This window comes from Gossypium arboreum, chromosome 10 (assembly GCF_025698485.1).
Source record: "Gossypium arboreum isolate Shixiya-1 chromosome 10, ASM2569848v2, whole genome shotgun sequence".
Taxonomy (NCBI): Eukaryota; Viridiplantae; Streptophyta; class Magnoliopsida; order Malvales; family Malvaceae; genus Gossypium; species Gossypium arboreum.
This window is the reverse complement of record NC_069079.1, coordinates 57667604-57691007: the sequence shown is the minus strand read 5'-3', so window position 1 is coordinate 57691007 and position 23404 is coordinate 57667604. Positions and strand designations below refer to the sequence as shown.

Below are 23404 nucleotides of genomic sequence, written 5' to 3'. Positions count from 1 at the left end.
CCAAACCGATGGTCAATCTGAGCGGATAATTCAGATACTTGAGGATATGTTGAGATGTTGCGTCCTCGAGTTTAGTGGTTCATGGGAACGGTATTTGCCGTTGATTGAATTCGCCACAACAACAACTTTCAATGAAGTATTAAGATGGCACCCTACGAGGCTTTGTACGGTCGTAAATGCCGTACACCATTGTTTTGGTGAGCTCGGTGAAGGTAAGATTTTCGGGTGGATTTGATTAGAGATGCCTGAATGAGAAAGTGAAAGTAATCCGTGAAAGTCGAAGATAGCCTCCGATCGTCGAAGTCGACGCGGATCTGAAGCGTAAGGACATCGAGTATCAGGTGGGAGATAAAGTGTTTCTCAAGGTATCGCCTTGGAAAAAGATACTCAGATTTAGCCGTAAGGGCAAGTTGAGCCCGAGGTTCATTGGGCCATATGAGATATCCGAGCGAGTCCGTCCAGTGGCATATCGTTTGATTTTGCCCCCTGAACTCGAAAAGGTTCACGATGTCTTTCATGTTTCGATGCTTCGACACTATAGATCTGATCCATCGCACGTGATTAGTCCATCAGAAGTTGAAATTCAAGCCAATATGAGTTATGAGGAAGAACTGATTCGTATCCTATCACGGGAAGTGAAAGAGTTGAGAAACAAGCGGGTTCCGCTAGTGAAGGTGTTATGGCTCAAGCACGGGATAGAAGAAGCTACTTGGGAAACTGAGAACTCTATGAAAGAGCGATACCCAACCCTATTCTTGGTAAGATTTTCGGGACGAAAATTTCTTAAGTGGGGAGAGTTGTGACAGCCAAAATTGACCCTAGTCGGAATGTGGTTTCGGGACCACAAAACCGAGGCATAAAAATAATTTAAAATTTATTTTGATGCCTATAATATGTGTATGCTCATGTATGACATTTTTTGATGATTGATTTAGTGTTATAAAGGTGAATTTCACTAGAAAGGACTTAGTAGTGAACTTTGAAAGTACGATAGGGAAATGTGTGATGACTAATTAAAGCATGCATGCAAAACAATGGACTTGCATGTCAAATTCCCCTTTTTATAGGTGGTGGCTGGCCATAACCAAGAAATATGGGCTAAACATGTCATGAAACATGTTTTGTTGGGCATTAGGGAGAAATAATAAACAAATAAGCATGGGTAAGAAAAGAATGAAAAAAAATGTGTGTGTGAGTGTGGTATCTCCCCATTGCCGTGAGTTGTAAAGGAAGAAAGAAAAAATTTGTTCATCCTTTCTTTGAGCCAAAACTAAGGGGAAGAAGAGATTTTTGCTTCATTTTATTTGTTTAGAAGAGATCTAGAAGGAGATTTGGCTAAACTTGCACCAAGATTAAGGTATGTATGAGGTTGTGTCATGAGATTCATGCATGTTTTAGTTGCCAACTTGATGTTCATGTTAGCCATGGTTCAAATCCTTGTTATGCCATGGAAGTGGTATTTGGTCAAAGTTGATATTGTGATAAAGCCATTGCCTGCTAAGTGTGAAGCTTGATGATGATGCATGCAATGATGGATTGTCTACTCTTGAAATTTCTTTGTAGCCATCTTGAGTAAGACATTGAGTTTTCTTTTGTGTTTAACCATGATTGAAGTTGAAAGGGCATGATTGTGATGTATTCGCCATGATGCATTCATGAGCATGGTTCATGCTTCTTGCATGTTAGTTAAAATTTGTGTTTTGGATGGCTAGGGACACCTTGAAATTGACCATGCACATATATGTATATATATGTTTGCACATGATGTTTTGGTTATGAAGTAAGTGATGAATATGTTTGTTTAAAGAAGAAGATGTTGAAGAATGTTTGTGAAATTGCAAGTACATTCGGCCTAGTACACATATGAGTGCTTGATGCTATATTATAAGTTTTGAGCTACAATATGCAAAGCATTAACTAGTAAAATGCATGCTGTTTTTGTGTGGTGTTAAGTGTATAATTGGCCTCAAATTGGACATGTATGTTCGGCCTTAGGTAGCCGATTGATGGCCTTAGCTTTTCCTTGATGCTTGAATGAATTGTATTGAATTGCTTGATGTAGTATAAAATGTGCATGACCATTGTGTACTCAAGCTAAAGGGTGGCCATATGACCATTTAAACTCCTTGTCATATTCGGCCATAAGCTAGCATAATGAGGTATTAATAAATTAAATTTGTTTGAATTAGCTCAAGAGCTTAGAGGGCCACAATTGGACAAGGGGAAGGAAAAAGTGATCGAATAGCCGTAAAAGCCGTTCGACAACATCCGAGGTAAGTCCTCAAGAAGTGACCCTACTTGAATTATGTGAAATGAAATATGGATGTGTAATGATTATCGATTTATGTGTGTATGAGTATTTGAATGATACCCGGGCTAAGTCCCGAAGGCGATTATGCTAGTGATTATATTTGCGTTTGAGCCTTAGTAACGAAAATGAAATATGAATGTCTAATGATTATTGATGTATGTGTGCATGAGCAATTGAATGATATCCGGGCTAAGACCCGAAGACGTTATTGCTGGAAATTATATCCGGGTTAAGACCCGAAGGCCATTGTGCTAGCGGCTACATCCGGGCTAAGACCCGAAGGCATTCGTGCGAGTCGTTCTATCCGGGCTAAGACCCGAAGGCATTCGTGCACGTGGTTATATCCGGTTGTATTCCGAAGAAGCTTGGGCTGGAGGTGAGTGTTGGTTGCTGTAATGAATTCAATCGGTACGCTCGAAAAGCCCAAAGAATAAGGTATGTTTATACGTGCATTGGAAAGTCGACATGTTTGAGCAACATTCGCTCGATCGACTAACGAATTTCAGCTATTGAATTGGTTGATACCTTGTGAAAGTATATAATGATGAAGTGTGAAGTAAGAATGATTATGTGAATGTGTATTAATGAAATGATGCATTTGGCCATGTGAATGTATTGCTTTAATTAAAGCTGATTTTATTCCTTGAGACTTACTAAGCATAAAAATGCTTACCCCGTTGCTTTGGCTCTCTGTTTTATAGATTTTGCTCGATAGCAATCGGATTCGGGATCATTAAAGTCGAAGTCATCTACACTATCAAAGCCTCCATTTTGGTATAATTTTTGGTTGAGCTTTGAAATGGCATGTATAGGACTACCCCTTGTTGGTTTAAATATGTTGTGATGTATATGTGTACGGCCATGCGAAAATGGCTCGTAAAAGTGAAGTACGAACTTAGACTATTTGCGGTTTGTATATATATATATGGTGTCATGATGTGATTATGGATTGGAAATGGGAGTGTTGGTCACATGATCAGCCATTGGTATGGTTAAAATGATCATATGTGAACCTATGTATGGCAAGACTAGTTGGTTCATGGAGACTACAAAATAGGTAAGACCTACCTTAAAAACAGATGCTGCCAGCTGCAGTGACGTGAATGTGAAAAATCACCAAAATTTGTAGGAATGGTATTAAATAGTTAATAAGCTATGTAAATGAACCTTGATGAGTCTACTTTCATATGGAAGAAACAAAACGGTCATAGGAGTCACATGTTAAGAGATATTAAAGCTTTCGTGAGACAGGGCCAGAACGGTTTCTGGATCCCCTGTTGCAACTTTAAAAATTTACTATAAATTATCCAGAAAGAATTAGGAGTCATGCCTTATATTTACAGATTCCATTTTGAGTGTAGTTTCATTAGAAACAAACGGCACCAGTATTAAAGCCCTGTACAGAGAGATATTCAAGTTGTAACGCGCGGAGGTCAGAGCAGTCGATCCCTGTAACATGGGTGACTTTAACTAATAAACTGTACCAATTGGCCGGACCAAAAATTCTAGAAATAAATCCATGGATGTATATGTGAGTCTAAATTCAGGGAAAATTTACGAAACTAGTTTCCGAGTTTTGAAACTCGAGATATGATTTTTAAGGCGACGGTGACGCAGTTTTCCAGCCTGACTGGAAATGTCAATTGGTGGGCGAAATATGTGGATTTGGCTTGTTAACCCCTTGTGTCCGACACCGGCGATGGTCTCGGGTTCGGGGTGTTACAAATCTCATGACACAACCTCATACATACCTTAATCTTGATGCAAGTTTAGCCAAATCTCCTTCTAGATCTCTTCTAAACAAAGAAAATGAAGCAAAAATCTCTTCTTCCTCTTAGGAATTTCGGCCAAAGGAAGGAGGGGAAAAGATGAACAATTTTTTTTGTTTTTCTTTCTTATTTACACGGCAATGGGGGATGCTACACTCTCACACACATTTTTTTTTATTTCTCTTCCCACATCTAATTATTTTATCACTTAATACATCATGCATTAACAAAACATGTCATAACATGTTTTCTTTGCCCATAATTCCTTGCCATGGCCGGCCACCACCTATAAAAAGGGGAATTTGACATGCAAGTCCATTGTTTTGCATGCATGCTTTAATTAGTCATCACACAATTCCCTATCGTACTTTCAAAGTTCACTACTAAGTCCTTTCTAGTGAAATTCACCTTTATAACACTAAATCAATCACCAAAAAATGTCACACATGAGCACACACATATTATAGGCATCAAAATAAATTTTAAATTATTTTTATGCCTCGGTTTTGTGGTACCGAAACCACATTCCGACTAAGGTCAATTTTGGGCTGTCACAGTAGCTGTCCCAAAATTATTTAATGTAAAATAATGGTAACTAAGCTTATAACATCTTTATAAACCATTTTAAACATTATGGTAAAAATAAATATTGGTACATCATAAGCATAGAACCATAATCATAAAGTCATCAATATTTCATTCTCATAGGCATAGCTTATTTATTTGTATCCTTACCAAAGATGCATCATTTCATGATTGTAATAGTATCTGAGCTTCAAGTACATACCTGTACCTTTTCAACATGCTCATATACTTACCTTCTCGCTTTCATCACAAGCTTTGAACTACCCGTTGAACCACTTGGAATACTACTGGATATTCAATAAGCCTCAAACATAGGGTAAGATGTCGACGCCATGTCCCGGACATGGTCTTACATTGGCTCGCACATCAAAGTCGATGCCATGTCCAAGACATGGTCTTACACTGACTCTCATATATCGAGGCCGATGCCATGTCCCAGACATGGTCTTACACTGGCTCTCATCTGTCAATGCCAATACCATGTCCCAGACATGTTCTTACTCTGACACATCTCAAGCCGATGCCATGTCCCAGACATGGTCTTACGCTAGCTTTCATATCTCGAGGCTGATGCCATCTCCCAGACATGGTCTTACACTAGCTCTCGTCTCAATACCGATGTCATGTCCCAAACATGGTCTTACACTAGCTCTCATAATGTGGCCAATGCATGTGCCAGACATGTCTTACACTAGTACACATATCACCCAAATGTCATGGCATGAATATCCAATTTATTCCTAAGGTTCAACCGAGAGTTTATCATGTTAAGTCTCCTCATGCATACTCGTACTCGCAATCAAAAAATTTATGCTATATCAATTTAATCACACATAATATCCATGTAGTTACATTATTTACACCCAAATTACTCGTTTCAATGGAATATCACATTCCATCAAATTTCCAATGCATTCAATTATCACATAAATGTTATTAACATTTGGCATCACTTTCTCATATACAATATCATCAACATAAAATTCAATACAATCATAGCAAGATAGATTTCAAGTATATTAACAATAACATGGATATCATGCTTATTTAATCACACGGACTTACCTCAAATGCAATTTCGGCTAATTACTCCATTTTAGTCCATAACCTCGTACTTTCCAATTTAAGCCTGAATCTCGATTTTATTGATCTATAATGATAAAATTCACTACTTTAATCATCATATTAATAAATACATTCCATAATTTATACTTTGGAAAAATGAACATTTTTCCCCTAGACTTTCACAAAAATTATGATTTTACCCCTAGGCTCGTAAATTGATTTTTATCGAATTTCTTCAATAATAAAGGCTAGCCAAATTTATTTTAGGCTTATAGCAGCCCACAATTTCATTCATTGCACACATTTATCACCGTTTTCATTAACCTTTACAAAAAGGTCCATTTAGGTGTTTTCCATGAAAATCCTTTCACAAAAGTTGTTTATTACACAACCATGAATTATTTTCTTCCATAAAAATTCAGCAAGCAACATAAATATTCACATGGAAAAGCCCTAGACTTTCAACCATTTTGCAAAATAATCCCCCCATTAGCTAGATTGAGCTACAAGGGTTCCAAAAATACAAAAATCATAAAAAAATGACCATCAAAATCACTTACTTGCAAGAGAACTAAGTGGCTAAAAATTTAAGCTCTCAAAACCCCCATTTTTGCTGCCATTTTCGGTGGAAGAAGAAGAAGAAATGAAAAAGATGACAACTTTTTTCTTTATTTTATTACCAAAAAAGTCACCTAATGTCCACCAAATTTTGACTTTTCAACTTTCTTGTCCCCTATGGCTGGCCATCACTCACCTAATGCCGTATTTTCACTTTAAAGACCTCCAATTTTGGTTCTCTAGCTATTTAACATATTTGGGTAGTAAAACAAAACTTTTTCCCTTTTTGCTATTTAGTCCTTTTTCGCAATTAAGCTCACAAACACAAAAATTAATTCACCAAAATTTTCATGCACTCATATAATCATGCTATAACACAAAAAATAATATTAAAATAATTTCTTGACCTTGATTTTATGGTTTTGAAAGCACTTTTCCTACTAAGCCCTATTTCGAGATGTTACATATTGTGCGAGACTCTTGAATATCTGACTTCTATTCTGAATGGTTCAATGAGTAAACGAAATATGTGATTGAGTATGAGAATGATATAAGATGGTATAGGTACGTACGTGACATGTATAAGCTTTGGTTCGAAGAAACTTGTGAAGAATGTGATTAATATCATAATTGTGTATATGAAAGGTTTGTTAGCTAATATATGCTAAATGTTCATATATTCAAATTTTTGAATTGTAATCTTGAGACTGAATTGAGTTTATTTTATACGAGCTTACTAAGCTTTATAGCTTACTTTGTTTATTTTCTCGTGTTTTATAGTGTCATCAAGCTAGCTCGGATTCGGGGATCGTCGGAGATCACTTCACACTATCCACCTATCACTTGGTACCTATGATCTTTGATATTTTAAGTATATGGCATGTATAGGGATATTGAGTCATTTTGGTATATGTAGCATGATTTTTACCCATTTTTGTTATCTAACGCCACAAAAATCCTGAAACCCAAAAATCCCAAAATCCCAAATTTTCTTTGTTTTTGGTTTTGATAAAAATTGTGTTTTATGTTTCTAGCCATATGATAATTATAGTAGGTCTTAATTAAGGTTTGAGTTCAAACCTAGGAATAAATGAAATTATAGTTTAATTATTAAAAGAATCAGGGTTGGCAAGTAGTTGGACTTTTAAATAAAGATAGTGGAAAATAGCATCAAAAAGCCTTGTGGAGGAGTGGCTAAGTGACACCATATAAGGTGTAGTGAGGTGGCGTTAGTAGCTAGCAAGGGGATCCAAGGTTCGAATCCTAACTTAGTATTTTTAGAAGCTTAATTTTGGCCTTCTAGAAGGATGGAAGTGGCGTGAAGATGGACTCTAAGGGGAGTGTTCAGAAGAGAAAATTAAGGAAAAGATCAAGGGGTTATCAGGGAGAAAAACGAGGAGATGAGAAGGGAGAAGTGATGGAGCCGAATTGGGAATTGGGCATGGAAAATTTAACTACAGGGGCTATAAATAGGGGCCGAATACAGGGTTGCCAGGCTACTGCCAAAATTCTTCTTCACCTTGTTGCCAGAAACCCCTTTCTCTAAAAGACGAAAACCCTTTTGTTTTTCTTTCTTTTCTTCCTGCCGATTTCTGTTCTTCTCTACACAATTTCCTTTGTTTCACCCAGTCAATTTTTTCTTCAACTATTCTTCTGTAATCTGTACCAAATAAACCTTATTCACCATACAAAGTTTGAAAAGCCGAAAAGCCGAATATCCCAAGGGCTGAATACTCTTTGACCGAATCTAGTGTAAATGTTGTTCTTCCAATCGACTTTCTTTGCTAGGTATTGATTATTGTCCCTCACTCTTTCTAATCAACTTTGGTAGGGAATTAGTATCGGATCTCGAATCTTAGCTCTCTGCCAAATTACTCTTTAGGTCTACAGTTTTGGTAAATATTCCACTCCCATTGGCTAAGGTGGCCGAATGTTCATAGTTAAGGTAAGGGGACTTGTGTTGGATACGAGTCACCTATTATTCTGGTTTTAATAGTTAAGATTGATGTAGATCTAGGAGTTGACCGTGGTTAGTGATTAAAGAAGGGGTTGTTATACTTGTCGCACAAGGTAAGGTGAAAGGTGAGGTTTTGGTTTTAGTAAAAATATGTATTAAGCATGCGATTAATTGTAAAATGTTATCATTTGTAGGTTGGTGACTAAGGGAATCGCAGCACGCTTGCTGACCAGGTGTGTACATACACTGCACACACATTATGTATCGACAAAAGCCGAAATGCCGAAAAGCCAAAAGTTTGGCTACAGTAGTCTTGCGAGTGCACAAACACTCGTAAGGGGGAGACCGATAGGTTGCCTCAGGCGCATGGGTGATTCCGTGGACTTGGGTTGTGATTTGGCCATATGGGCCGGAATAGGTTAAATGGGCCCGATGGGCTGTTGGGCCCATAATAGGCAAAAACTAAATGTTGATGCTATGTGATAGGAACTTGTATGTGAGCATGAATATGAATGTGACTGGGCCTAAGGGGGCCATATAAATGTTATTTGGGCCTAATGGGCCATGTACAAGTGATTTGGGCCTAATGGGCCATATGAATATGATTGGGCTTAATGGTCCAGATACAGGTATGTGAAATTGTTTAGGCTTTGTAAGGGGTTTTGGTCCTAGTATATGATATCCACATAAGTTTTAATTAATATATTACGACCATGGACAAGTCAAAGGGTTAAGATGTGGCAATGGGTAAATGTATGTCTAGGATTGGATCTAGGGAGAGCTTGGTACTTAAGCGGTCTTAATGATTCACCTCCTCTTCTCTGGAATCCTACCTGGAGCATAGTGTTCATTCATCTTAACTCACGGGCCTCATTAACGGGCCAAGGTAAGTGAAAATTGTAATTAAGGGAAAATTTACCGAAATACCCCTAAGGATGAAAATGACCAAAATACCCCTAGTTGTTGAATGTAAGTTTTATGGATGTGACATGCATACATATGATGTTCTGCTTAGGTTGCATATAGGGTGGGAACTATGGAACAGAGTAAGTATATGAGGATTGCATGGTTACCTAACAATTATGGATCCACCGACGGCTTTTAAAGCCCAATATGTAAATGAAGGTAGTTTCGCAATCGGGCTACCATGGTGTGTGGGCTGGGTGGGTCGATATTTATATCCCCACATAGTGTGACGGGGGACGGAGCTGGTGTATACCGGATGGATAATTTGGATGGGATTGCATTGCATGATTGATGAATGATGTTTTTTTTCTGAATGGTTGTTTTTGTCGAGGGTTGTACACACTGAGTTTCCGAAAACTCACCCCCTCTTTTATTTTATTTTCAGGTGACGCTTCGTAGAAGGTTCGATGTCTGGAGGGACCTAGGTGGCCAGCTAGCAAGATAAATTAGACTTGTTGTTCTTAAGCAGTTAAGTTTTTATTTCATTAAGCATGTTTCAGATCAGATTGTAATAAGGTTTTCATTATGTTTACTTGAATTATTGTTATTATTTTCATTGTAATCACACGAAGTTGAACATGGGTTTCCTAAATTATAGTATGCTTTCTACGTTTCCGCAATTAAATTTTTAAATGATAAGTTTTCTTAAATTAAATGTTTTAAACAAGGTTTTCGCAACTGAAAGTTTTTTTTTAGTTTCTTTTATTTTAAGAAGGGTTTTCAATGAAAACACGGTTTTCACTAAAACACTTCAATTTAACACTCCAGTTTCGGCCATAACGTCTGGGCCGAGTTTAGGGTGTTACATTTATTGGTATCAGAGCCCAGGTTGTAAAACTCGGGCTGTGAAGTGGGCCTTATTACTATTTGGTTTTTTTTCCGTTTAAAAAAATTGGATCACACTATTATGGAAAAGGGAAATCTTACTGAGCGGCACACCGAGTCTCCAACGTTTAACCAAGTAAGTACTTTTATTTATTTAAGTTTATTTAAATTGCTATATACTAGATAGTTAGACAGGTACTGTAGATGATTGTTAGAATGGAACTACAGCTCGTAGGACCTAAAAATTGTAGAGGATTTTCAGAAACGATCTTCTCTTTAAATATTTTCATAAAACACCGGTGTAAGTATTAAACTAACTAAAACTTCATCAAATTTTAATCTAGATAATACACGAATCGATGATGAGTGCTAGAAGAGGTGCAAGGGGCCGTGGCCAAGGCCGCGAAAGTGCTAGGGTTGAATCGTCGGCATCGGGCCATATGCCCGATGTTGGAGTAGAAGAGGCTCCGGCCTCACCTGTGGCTGGGAATGGACAGTATGATCAGGCCGCGAAAGAAGATGAATTATCACAGGCAATGTTGAGGATTTTGGAAAGGGTTGCTGTGCCCAATAATGGCAGCAAAAATTGGGAGTCCATTCCGGAGCGACTTCATTCGAACGGGGTTGAGATCTTTAAGGGCGTGGCTGACGTGGCTCCTAATGTGGCGGAATATTGGTTGGAGGCCATTGAAAGGATAATGGAGGACCTGGACTGCTCATCTGAGCAAAAGTTGAAAGGAGCAGTGTCACTGCCTAGGGAAGAAGCCTACCAGTGGTGGTTGACAGTGAAAGAGGACACCCAACCGGAGCGGGTCACTTGGGAGTTTTTCAAAGTTGCATTCCAAGGGAAGTATGTGGGTGCAGGCTATGTGGATGCTAGAAGGAAGGAGTTCCTGAACCTGACCTAAGGAAACAAATCGGTGGCGGAGTATGAGGCGGAGTTTTTACGCCTTAATAGGTATGTGAGAGTAATGGTGGCAACAAAGTATGAACATTGTGTGAGGTTTGAGGATGGACTTAGAGATAGCCTCAGGGTACTAATAGCTCCACAAAGGGAGTGAGGTTTCTCAGAGTTGGTGGAGAACGCAAAGATAGCAGAGGAGGTAAAGCGCACTAAGCGGTTAAATCGGGAAAAAGAAAAGGGTAGGATTGAAAGGGAGGCTGAGACTCCGGGTGTAGGACAGATGCCTAGGGCTAGGGCCAGAGTTAATAGGCCAGATAGATCAGGGCCCCTTGCCGTTAATCCAGGGGTGCCACTTCATGTATGCGAGTGTTGGAAGAGGACGGGAGCTTGTCTAGCTTATGGATCTATGGAGCATAGGATCAGGAATTGCCCTAGAATGTCAGCTCAGGTGCCATTCGTGGATCGAGTTGGTGTACAGCCACCGAGGGGTGATCAGTTACCTCTGAGAGGTCGTGATCAGGCTAGGGGTGGAAACGGTTTGGGTCATGGAGCACCAGGCAGAGGTGCTGTTCATACTGAGGCGAGACAGCCAGCTTTGGTCTATGCAGCACGTCATCAAGAGGATGGAGACGCTCCATAGGAGAATAATGGTACGTATTTACCCAAAGTGTGTTATTTACCTAAGTTGGAATTAGAGTGCGCAACGAAAGTGGGTGTGGTAGTCTGTGTTAGTAGTTGGAAATTTCGAGGACGAAATTTCTTTTAGGGGGTAGAGTTGTAACGCCCCAAAAATCCCGAAATCCCAAAATCCCGAACTTTTTTTGTTTTCAGTTTTGATAAAAATTGTGTTTTATGTTCCTAGCCATGTGATAATTATAGTAGGTCTTAATTAAGGTTTGAGTTAAACCTAGGAATAAATGAAATTATAGTTTAATTATTAAAAGAATCAGGGTTGGCAAGTAGTTGGGCTTTTAAATAAAGATAGGGAAAATAGCATCAAAACGCCTTGTGGAGGAGTGGCTAAGTGACACCATATAAGGTGTAGTGAGGTGGCGTTAGTAGCTAGCAAAGGGATCCAAGGTTCAAATCCTAACTTAGTATTTTTAGAAGTTTAATTTTGGCCTTCTATAAGGATGGAAGTGGCGTGAAGATGGACTCCAAGGAGTGTTTAGAAGAGAAAATTAAGGAAAAGATCAAGAGGTTATCAGAGAGAAAAACGAGGAGATGAGAAAGGAGAAGTGATGGAGCCGAATTGGGAATTGGGCATGGAAAATTTAGCTATAGGGGCTATAAATAGGGGCCGAATATAGGGTTGCCAGGCTACTACTGAAATTCTTCTTCACCTTATTGTCAGAAACCCCTTTGTCCAAAAGCCGAAAGCCCATTTCTTTTCAAGATCCAAAAAGCCAAAAACCCTTTTTTTTTCTTTCTTTTCTTCCTGCCGATTTCTATTCTTCTCTACACAATTTTCTTTGTTTCACTTATCCGATTTCTTCTTCTACTATTCTTCTTTAATCTATACCAAATAAACCTTATTCACCATACTAAGTTTGAAAAGCCGAAAAGCCGAATCTCCCAAGGGCTGAATACTCTTTGACCGAATCTAGTGTAAGTGTTGCTCTTCCAATCAATTTTCTTTGCTAGGTATCGATTATTGTCCCTCACTCTTTCTAATCAGCTTTGGTAGGGAATTAGTATCGGATCTCGAATCTTAACTCTCTGCCGAATTGCTCTTTAGGTGTTTACGGTTTTGGTAAGTATTCCACTCCCATTGGCTAAAGTGGCTGAATGTTCATAGTTAAGGTAAGGGGACTTGTGTTGGATACGAGTCACCTATTATTCTGGTTTTAATAGTTAAGATTGATGCAGATCTAGGAGTTGATCGTGGTTAGTGATTAAAGAAGGGGTTGTTATACTTGTCGCGCAAGGTAAGGTGAAAGGTGAGGTTTCGATTTTAGTAAAAATATATATTAAGCATGTGATTAATTATAGAATGTTATTGTTTGTAGGTTGGTGACTAAGGGAATCACAGCATGCTTTTTTACCAGGTGTGTACATACACTGCACACACATTATGTATCTATAAAAGCTGAAATGCCGAAAAGCTGAAAGTTTAGCTACGGTAGTCTTACGAGTGTGCGAACACTCGTAAGGGGGAGACTGATAGGTTTCCTAAGGCCCACGGGCCATTCTATGGTCTTGGGTTGTAATTTGGCCATATGGGCCGGAATTGGCTAAATAGGCCCGATGGGCTATTGGACCCATAATAGGCAAAAACTGAGTGTTGATGCTATGTGATAGGAACTTGTATGTGAGCATGAATATAAGTGTGATTTGGGCTTAATGGGCCATATGCAGGTGATTTGGGCCCTAATGGGCCATATGAATATAATTGGGCTTAATGGGCCAGATACAGGTATGTGAAATTGTTTGGGCTTTGTAAGGGGTTTTGGGCATATGATATCCACATAAGACTTGATTAATATATTCCGATCGTGGACAAGTCAAAGGGTTAAGGTGTGGCAACGGGTAAATGCATGTCTAGGATTGGATCTAGGGAGAGCTTGGTACTTAAGCGGTCTTAATGACGCACCTCTTCTTCTCTAGAATCCTACCTGGTGCATAGTGTTCATTCATCTTAGCTCACGGGACTCGTTAAAGGGCCAAGGTAAGTGAAAACCGTAATTAAGAGAAAATTTATCGAAATGCCCCTAAGGGCAAAAATGACCAAAATACACCTACGTGTTGAATGTAAGTTTTATGGATGTGACATGCATACATATGATGTTCAGCTTAGGTTGCATATGGGGTGGGAACTATGGAACGGAGGAAGTATATGAGGATCGCATGGTTGCCTGACAATCGTGGATCCACCGACGGCTTTTAAAGCCCAATATGTAAATGAAGGTAGTTTCGCAACCAGGCTGCTATGGTGTGTGGGCTGGGTGGGTCGATATTTATATCCCTACAAGATGTGACAGGGGACGGAGCTGGTGTGTAGCGGATGGATAATTTTGATTGGATTGCATTACATGATTGATGAATGATTTTTTTTTCTTAATGGTTGTTTTTGCTGAGGGTTGTACACACTGAGTTTGCAAAAACTCACCCCCTCTTTTATTTTATTTTCAGGTGATGCTCTGTAGAAGGTTTGATGTCCAGAGGGACTCTGGGTGGCCAGATAGCAAGATAAATTGGACTTGTTGTTCTTAAACATATAAGTTTTTATTTCATTAAGCATGTTTCAGGTCAGATTGTAATAAGGTTTTCATTATGTTTACTTGAATTATTTTTATTATTTTCATTGTAATCACACGAAGTTGAACATAGGTTTCCTAAATTATAGTATGCTTCTTACGTTTCCGCAATTAAATTTTTAAATGATAAGTTTTCTTAAATCAAATGTTTTAAACAAGGTTTTTGCAACTGAAAGGTTTTTTTTTTTAGTTTTTTTTTATTTTAAGAAGGGTTTTCAATGAAAACACAGTTTTCACTAAAACACTTCAATGTAACACTCCAGATTCGGCCATAACGTCTGGGCCGGGTTTGGGGTGTTATATGTTGGCTTGTGAATATGTAGTGTTTGATTTGTGTTAGCCTTGTATGTTGGCTTATTTTGGCATTATGTGGTGTATGTACATATGTATTAATGTCTCTTAGTGATGTGGTTCATGATTGCTTGAGAATGGATTGTTGAATGCAATCTTCAAGGTAGCTAATGGTTGATGAATTGAGAAGGGTTGCGCTTGTGGTTTTAGGCTAATAAATGCTTAGTTAAAATGGTACATATGAATGCTTTGGGAACGTGAATTGGTATAATTTGAATAGGCTAGAATATGGTATTATAAGCATCATAGATGTTGGCATTGAAATGGTATATCTTTTATCCTTGGTTGTGGTTATTTTCGTTGTTTATAAATGCTATAAATTATGTATTTGGTTTGATGTATGTGTGTGACAATTTGGGGTGGAAAAATGGCTTAGTAAATAGCTTATTTTTGTCTACATTGGTAGCGATACAGGCGTGTGTCTTAGTCGTGTGTGACACACGGTTATGTAACACGATCATGTGTCCCCTATGTTAAATTAGAAACCAAGTCAGTATGCTCCACACGGCCTAAAACACGGGTGTGTGAATGGCCGTGTGGCATAAGTCAGTATACCCTATAGGTTTGGCATGACCTAGCACACGGGCGTGTATGATCATTTTTAGGACACACAAGTTAGCCACACGGGCATGTGTGTTGGCAGTGTGACCCAAGTCAGAAAGTTACATGGGGTTGGACACAGGATGGGACACGGCCATGTGCTCCCATTTCAAATGTCCATACAGCTTGTACATGGGTGTGTTTGGTGGCCATGTGAAACACACAGGTGGGCCACACGGGCTTGTGTCCCCTGTTTTGAGAAAAATTTTTAGGGTTTCATAAAAGTTTCCTAAATTATCGGTTTAGTCCCGAACCATTCCCAAAACATGTTTAGGGCATCGTAGGCTCGTATTAGGTACATATTGATTGGGATTAAATGATAATTGTATGAAATGTGAAAATTTTTGTAAAGTGAATATTTAATTGTTTTATAGGTTTGGTAATGCTCTGTAACCCTATTTCGGCTTTGAATACAGTTGAGGGGTGTTACACTAGAAGTACACTCCTTTCTAGTTGGAAGCCCACAATTTGTGATTTTGTGACTGAGACTATAATATCCCTAAATTGGGTCTAAAAGTTTTAGGTATATTTTAAGGTTTCGAGTGTGAAACTAGGAATTTATTGGGTTTCTAGTTTAAAATTGATTAAACAATAATCTAGAAAAATAAAAATATATTTGGAATGTAACAGTTCGGTTTAGACCCTAGTCAGAATAGTGGTTTCAAGACCATAAATCCGAGTTAGAAAAATATTTTAAATATTATTTCCATGCTTATGGTATGTGAATTCGCATGTGTAAAAGTTCGTATGAAAATTTATTTGTTTGTGTGCTCAATTAGATAAAAAGGATCTAATAGCATACAATGCAAAAGTAGCTTCCTATATTGTAAAGGTATCTATGTGTCATGGCTTTATAAAGCAAGGGTCCTTATGTGGTTATTAGCCCATTGACAAGATTAATGGACATAAATGGACATTTGGTAATGGTTTAATAATGTTATAAAATAAGGGCAAAATGGGAAATTGATTAATATGTTATATTAATCAAAACAAATCAAAACATGGCCATTTTATTCATCTTTTTCTACCAAAATAGAAGAGAAGAAAGCGTTTTAAGCTTCATTTCATTCAACCGTTGATTTCCTTAATTAAGGTATGGATTTTGTTCGGTTTTTGATAATTTTTACGTTTTTATGACCGTTGCTTTGTGTTTTACTAAACCCATGCCTCAATTTCTGAATTTGATTATGATTTTGAAATGTGCCATTGATGAAATTGTGAGTTTTGTGATGTTACTTGTTGAGAAATAAAAGATATATGTTGGATTGATATATTTTGTCTTTGAATTTTTGGTGAGTTTGAGTAAAATGGGCTAAATTGTGAAATTTGTAAATTGAAGGAATAAAATGTGAAATAAATGAAATGTGTGGACTAGTAAGAGTACTAGGAGAATTTGGCCCAGCATGAGTATATGCAAATTATGTGTATTTTATGATTTTGTAAATTAGGGACTAAAGTGTCAATATGTGAAAATGTGAGGGCTAGTTTGCAAAATGCCCTAAATGTATGTTTGTGGATTGAATTGAATGACTTGGTGAATAAAATGGTTAAATTTGAATACATATAGATCATGAAAAGAGGAATTCAGATTTAGACCGAAAAAAGTCGAAGATAATCGATTAGACGATTCAAATCGACAATTCTAAATACGAGGTAAGTTCGTACTGAATAGATGATATTATAGTCATCTTTTAATGCTTTGAAGATGCATGAATTGTATAGATGTTTTACTATGGTTTGTGTAAGTGGATAAATCGAAGGTATTCGGCACTAAGTGTGCGATTTTGAAATAGTTGCGGTTATAAATAGCACTAAGTGTGCGAAATGGAATAGCTTTGGCTATATAAGGCACTAAGTTTGCGATACTGAGGTATCTTTGGCTATTTGAGATGGCACTAAGTGTGCGGGAACATTTTAGCTTTGGCTAATCATTAAAGCACTAAGTGTGCGAATTCTTAAAGTGTGGAAAGACTTCGGAAAGAGCTAATGTATTCGAATGGGAGGTAAGAATGAAAATGAATAAATACAAGAAAATTTCAGGTATGTATGGCACCTATGTGGTAGATGATACTATGTGTATAAAGGTTGATACGTCAGTATGAACATATTAATTTGTGATGGAATAGAATTGATAAATGATTTTAGAACTACAAAGTGTTTATTAGATGATGATGTTTTGTATTATATAAAATGTTTGTTATATTTAGTACGAGCTTACTATGCTTTTGAAAGCTTACTTTGTGTATGTTTTCATTTTTTTATAGATATCAAAGCTACTGTGAGCTTGAGGATCGTCGAGGATCGTCACCACACTATCGAACTTTGTTTTTGTACTTTTGAAAATGTACATATTGAAGTATGGCATGTATAGGCTAGAAGTGTTTTGAATTATGTTTTTTAATGTTTATACCATGCCATGTGATCTAGCTAGCTTGCGTTTAGACTTATGGTTGGAAATGTTATATGATATGTGAGGCATTATGAATTATATGGTATGTTTTGAATGACCAAAAGAAATGGTCAATGTTGATAAGTTTTGGTAAGTTTTGAACATGAGATTGAATGATGTATTGAAAAATATGTTTTGGTATGATTTTAGTTTATATTTGTTATGATTTGGTTGATGAATTGACTTGGGAATGTGGTTCGCCATGATATGTCATGAATGGATTATGTTTTGGTTGTAAATTAGTTATAAATGTTGTACATATATGCTTAGTTTGGAGTTTGTAAGTTTGACCCAATTGGGGTGGCAAGTTGGCCATTCAAATGGCCTATTTTTGTCCACACAGGCAGAGACACGAGCGTGTGTCTCAGCCGTGTGTGACACACGGTCACATTACACGGCCATGTGTCCCCTGGGGTACCGTACGAATTAAAGTTAGTATACCCTCCAGTTTTGACATGGCCTAGACACGAGCGTGTCTATTGGTCGTGTATGTCACATGGGCTTGTACACGGGCGTGTGGTCGGTCGTGTGACCAAGTCAGTAGCCTCCCTAATTTTCACACGGCCTGGCACACGGGTGTATCTTGAGGCCGTATGGACAAGTCAGTATGTATGCTCTGTTTCGGCATGGCTTAGACACACGAATGTGTCTAATGCCGTGTGAGGCACACGGCCTATTCACATGGGCGTATGACCTTTGAAAAGTTTTGAAACTTTCATATGTTATCAATTTGGTCCCGAATGTATGATTTAGACTTTGTATGCTCGTTTTAAATTCATATTGAAAATGAATGACTTATATTATTAAAATGAGATGGTATTTGATATATGATTGTTTTGAACTGTGTTATAAGTTCGATAATGCCTCTTAATCTATTCTGGCGACTGTTACGTATTAAGGGTGTTACATAGAAAATTGATTTTAAAGTAATTAAATAATTATTGGTGAAAATAATTAATTTGGCTCGAAAAAGAATTTTAAAATAATTTTTATTGGGGGTTAATTTGAGTTGAATTTAATTATTAATTAAATTGGGTTCAATTGTAAAACAAGTGAAAATTTAGAGTATTTATTTGGCAAATAAATCTTAAAATTCAAAATTTTGGAGGGAAAGGATCAATTGGTAAAGTAAGGGAAATGTGGGAGTGACTATTAGGCCAATTCCCTAATTTTTAAATTCTGGTGGTTGTTTTAGCATTAAAAACAATGTATCTAGCTTACATTTCACACCATTTACATCATATTAGAGAGCTATAAATTTCATTTTCTTTGCATTGTTTTGAAGATCTATCATCAGAGAATAGATCCAACCATTTTCCTTCTCAAAGTACTCTTTGAATTCACCCGAAATTATTCTCAAAAGTAGCCAAAAATATTCTGAAATTTCTCAAGCTTCTTGAATCAAGATTTTCAATCAAAGGATTTAGAGCGAATGAAAGGTAACTATTATTTCTAAACTTATTTTTATGATGATTAGTAACATTTTTTCATGATTTGAGAGTCAATTAAAGGATTTTTTTTTTATCAATGTTATCTTCTTCAAAAGCTTAAGGTATTTTAATGGCGAATCTTGAATTTTGAGAGGAAATCCACAAATCAATAAATTTTCCAACTCAAAATGGATCTATTAAAAGGTTTTTGGTTTTATTTATCAAGATTAAACATGATTTATGAGATAATTTGAAGAAATCTAAATTTCATCATCTTCTTGAATTAATTTTTTGGATTTTTGTAAAATTGATTTAAATGTGAGATTTATGCTTAGTTTATGCGTAATTAGTTTAGTATTGATGTTTGATAGTGATTAGGATGGTTGGAGAGGTTGATTTTGTGAAGAATCGAGTTTTCGACTTGATTTTACAAATTCGGTAAGGTATCTTTAAGAGTGAATTTTGATTAGCATAGTTAATTAAAAATTGTGTTTAATATAGCTTTGGAAAGGTGGTAATATCTACTGTACCTCTGTTGAAGCTCCAAATCTTGAAGAGGACCAAGATAACCGAAATTTAAGCTTGAAATTGCCTAGTTGATTACTTGTGATAGAATAAAATCATGTGGTGAGTGTTTCTAAGGGCAATTTGGTAAACTGACCCTCAATTATGTTTAATTAGTACCATTAAAATTAATTAATTATGGATGAATGGTTGATTTTTTTAAGATTGGTATTAAATGTGAAAAAAATTGAATTTGTATTGAAAAAAAAATGGTAATTGAATTTTTGGGTGGTGTTGTGCTATTTAATTAAATTAGTTTTAAGGATGATTTTAAGAATCTGTACTGAAATTTTTGATCATGATATGTTGATGTTTCAATTGGTAATTGATTATGGAATATTGGCAAATGAATAGCTTGATTTAATTGGATATTAAATGCTATGTTACATGTTACACCTAAGCATCTTGTCACATTAAATTGAGCACACTAATGATTGATTTATATGCTTTGTTTGATTGAATATATTGGCAACATGCATGGTGGATCCATTGGATATAGTTGGCATGCCATAGGATTTGTGGGTACTCACCTTTATTTGTGACATCGTGAGCATATGGCTCTAGGTGGACTAATTTGTTGGAGTAGATAAGGGAGTGTTGAGCATGAGTCTCCACTCAATAGGATATTTGAAGTGCTATAAGGGAGCGCGTGCTTCGGCCCGCTCAACTCAGTGGACTGTATTTGATATTTGTGGGAGTTTGGAGATCTATTTATCCGATGAATGATCACCCGATTAGGCCATGAGAAATGAATGCCAATATATTTATGTGTGATTGTTGCTATATGAATTGATGATTGAAAGCCATGAATGATTGATTTTTGGTATTGAAAATGCTTATGAAAATTAAATTGACATGTTTAGTTATTTTTGGTTGACAATTAGTGAATGATTGGTTGTGAATTAAGCATGAATTGGATGTTAATTTACTTGTTGTTTTTATTAACACTCACTGAGCTTTTTAAATCTCACACCCTCACATTCGTGTAGATATTCGTCAGGGTTGAGGAGCTAAGGAGCCGAGCAAGAGAGTTCCAAGAGATCTAGGCTTGGTAGAGACTTTATTACGTATTTTAGATACTGTAGTTGGGCCTAGTGGAACACCCAGTAATTAGTTTGATTTTGGTTGTAAATGGACTTTGGAAACTAGACATTTGTTTTGAACAGTTTTATATTGAGTTTAGTTATTGATTGATTTACGGTTTATTGTTGCTTGATAACACAGTGGTTGATAACACGGTGTTTGAAGCATGAAATTTATACTAACGATTGTTTAAATGAAGCTTCCATGGAGTGGTTTACTAGTGACTAAGGTACGCCACTTGTTTGATTTATTCGGTGTTTGATGTGCATGAAATTAATTGCTTAATTCTATTTAATTGAGGCTTAATTGATATTAATAAATTCAATTGAAGTTGTGTGTATATATATGTTAATTAATCATAGTTAAATTGAGATTAATTAATCATTAAAATATGCAAAATATGGTTTTAAAATGAGTTTTTCGTAAAAATAGGTGCAGTGGTTTTCACACGGGCATGTGCCTATCCACACGGACGTGTGAAGGGTTGCACACGGGCGTATGAGTAAGTGACACTAGTGTGTGGAAACTGGAGCTATCATACACGGGTGTGTGCAATCTTCCAAAAAGTTTTTCACGGCACAAACACAGGCATTTAATGACAAAAGGGCTGGGGGACTCAGCAATGTGTGTTTCGGGGGGTTTAAATTTTTGTCTTTTAAATTGGTATTCTAATTTGTTTAACTTACAATTTAGTCTTGAAAATTAACTAGTCGAATTAGAGCCCTAGAATATAAGGAAACATGGTAAAATTTTAAGATTAGTCTCGTAATGGGTAAAATTCTATAGAAACGCACTTAATTTGTAATTTAGAATAGATCTTGATAGTTTGTATTTGTTACAATTTAGTCCATAATAGTAAAACTTGAATTAGACATAGCAAACAAACTCAATCTAAGCTGAAATTTTTAGGCATGCATAATTTTGACTAAAATAAGGTCGATAAATAGTTAGACCTAAAATCTGGTTAGTTTTACCGTAGGTGATAAAATGACAAAAATGCCCTAAGGTGAAATTACCCAGGAAAAGTTTAAAATTGGCTCATAATTTGCTTTTGCATTAATAATTAACTAATAATTATATAATATTGAGGTTTTATAAGGTCCAGGTGTGTCTTAGGTGGTTGTTAGCCAGAGAGTTACTTAGGTGGCTAATGTAACGCTTTGAGTTTGAGTCGGTCTGTCCCAATCGGGTTTGGGATGTCACAGGGGCAGTCGAATATCCTTTAATATCTCTGGGTCTTTTGAACCCAACATTAGTGTAACAGCCTGATTTAGACCCTAATCGGAACGGTGATTTCGGGACCATGAATCTGAGTTAGAAAAACATTTAAAAATTATTTTCTGTGTTTATTTTGTGTGAATTTATGTCTGTGAAATTTTCGTAATTTAATTTTGTCGTGTAGGTGTCTGATTAAATAAAAGGACTTAATCGCGTAAAATGAAAATTTGGTGGTTATTTTAAAAGGGGGCGAATTGCATTTGGCTTTTAAATGGAAGCCTTTATGTTGGAATTAGCCCATTGGATGAATAAGTGGACGGTAATCACCAAGGAATATAATGATTTTACGTTAAATTATAAAGGTTAAATAAGTAATTTGGTTAATAAACGTATAATATCTAAAACAACGTTAACATATTAATTTTATTTTTCTATGTTCATCCACCGAAAATAAGAAACAAAAGAAAGAAATTAAAGAAGCTAGGTTCAGCCATTCTTCCAAGCTTGATTCAAGGGTCGTTCTTAGTCGAGTTTTGATAATTTTTATGTTTTTGAGATCGTTGCTTCGAGTACTAGTAAACTCATGCTTGAATTTTTTATTTTGGTGAATATTTTGAGTTATGCCATTGTTGAGAGCTTGTGATTTTTGTTGTTTGATGATGAAATATAAAAGATATGTTTTAGATTAACATGTTTTGCATTAGAGTTTCTAATGATTTTGAGTAATTAGGACTAAATTGAAAAAATAATAATTTGAGGGACTAAAATGTGAAATAAATGAAATATATAAACTTGTATGAATATGGGTAAGATTAGGCCTAACATGGGTATAGTGAAATTTTGCATATTTTGTGTTTTGTGCAATAGGGACTAAATTGTAAAAAGTGTAAATGTTAGGGGTAAAATGGTAATTTACCCAATGAAAATATGTTTGAATGAGCTTAATTTGAATATATTTAGATCAAGAACCAAATAAATTGAATTTGGATCATGGGAAAATGAAAGTTGTCGACTAGCTATCCCGTTCCATTTTACATTGTCTGAGATAAGTTTATAAGCAAATAGACGTACTTAATTTTAATTAAATACAAAGTATATATGCTGAAATGAAATATATGAATTTATATATGCTATTTTTGAATGTGTATAAGCTTGGTAACCATGTTCATGCATTTGTTTCGACCGAGTTACGACGTTCGAAAGCCCCGTAAAAACCTTATGAATAGTTAGGATACATATGTCATGACATAGGATTCTGATATATGTGTGCGAGTAAGACCATGGCATTGATATGTGACTCCGATATATGTGTACGAGTAAGACCCTGTCTGGGACAGAGGCATCGATATGTGGCTACATGTAAGACCACGTTTAGGACGTTGGCATTATAAGATATGTGTGATTATCTGAGTGTCCTATCCAATTCTGAATGGTTCATCGGGCAAAGATAAGTTGTGTTTGAATGTATAAAATGAGCTAAATGGCTAGGTATGAATTAACTTGATACCTACT

The 23404-nt window shown here is 36.5% G+C and overlaps 1 long non-coding RNA gene across 2 annotated transcripts; it reads left to right on the top strand.

Moving 5' to 3' along the window:
* The first annotated feature begins 2228 nt into the window (after positions 1-2228).
* Positions 2229-3267, top strand: LOC128281694 (uncharacterized). Of its 2 annotated transcripts, none has more exons than XR_008271951.1 (2): positions 2229-2273; positions 3013-3267. It is a non-coding gene; the product is annotated as an uncharacterized LOC128281694 (long non-coding RNA). The 2 variants fall into 2 exon arrangements; XR_008271950.1 differs by lacking the exon at positions 2229-2273 and adding an exon at positions 2554-2746.
* The last annotated feature ends 20137 nt before the right edge of the window (positions 3268-23404 follow it).